At 29.6% G+C, this 351-nt stretch overlaps 1 protein-coding gene across 1 annotated transcript in view; it reads left to right on the top strand.

Annotated features, from left to right (window-relative positions):
- Window positions 1-351, top strand: part of CDKL2 (cyclin-dependent kinase-like 2 (CDC2-related kinase)) — a 50,772-nt gene that overhangs the window by 27,136 nt on the left and 23,285 nt on the right. The gene's annotated exons all lie outside the window — the stretch shown is intronic.

The raw sequence follows: 351 nt of genomic DNA, 5'->3' as shown, positions 1-351 counted from the left end.
CCACCATGCCTAGCCTCTAGTTGATCTTTTAGGTCAATAATTTCCTCTAATGATTTTAATTTTTGTACATTTAGAAAAAATTTAAATAATTTGATGGGGGTAACTTCAGAGAAAAAGGACTGAAAATTTTACCTGTTTTAAAACTCATTAAGAAACTATTTATTGTTATCTAGCATTTTGTAAATGTGAAAACATCCTCATTGAAAAACATACTAAAAACATAAAAACACTGTATGATTTTAACGTTTAACATTTAAAATACAAGCCTTGTGTCAATGGAAAAGAAAATAAAAGTAGGATAAGAAAATAAAAAGGGGTTGGGCACGGTAGCTCAACCCTGTAATCCCAGCA

This window comes from Colobus angolensis, unplaced genomic scaffold (assembly GCF_000951035.1).
Source record: "Colobus angolensis palliatus isolate OR3802 unplaced genomic scaffold, Cang.pa_1.0 Scaffold70, whole genome shotgun sequence".
Lineage (NCBI taxonomy): Eukaryota > Metazoa > Chordata > Mammalia > Primates > Cercopithecidae > Colobus > Colobus angolensis.
The sequence above is the reverse complement of the archived record's forward strand: the minus strand, read 5'-3'. Positions and strand labels throughout refer to the sequence as shown.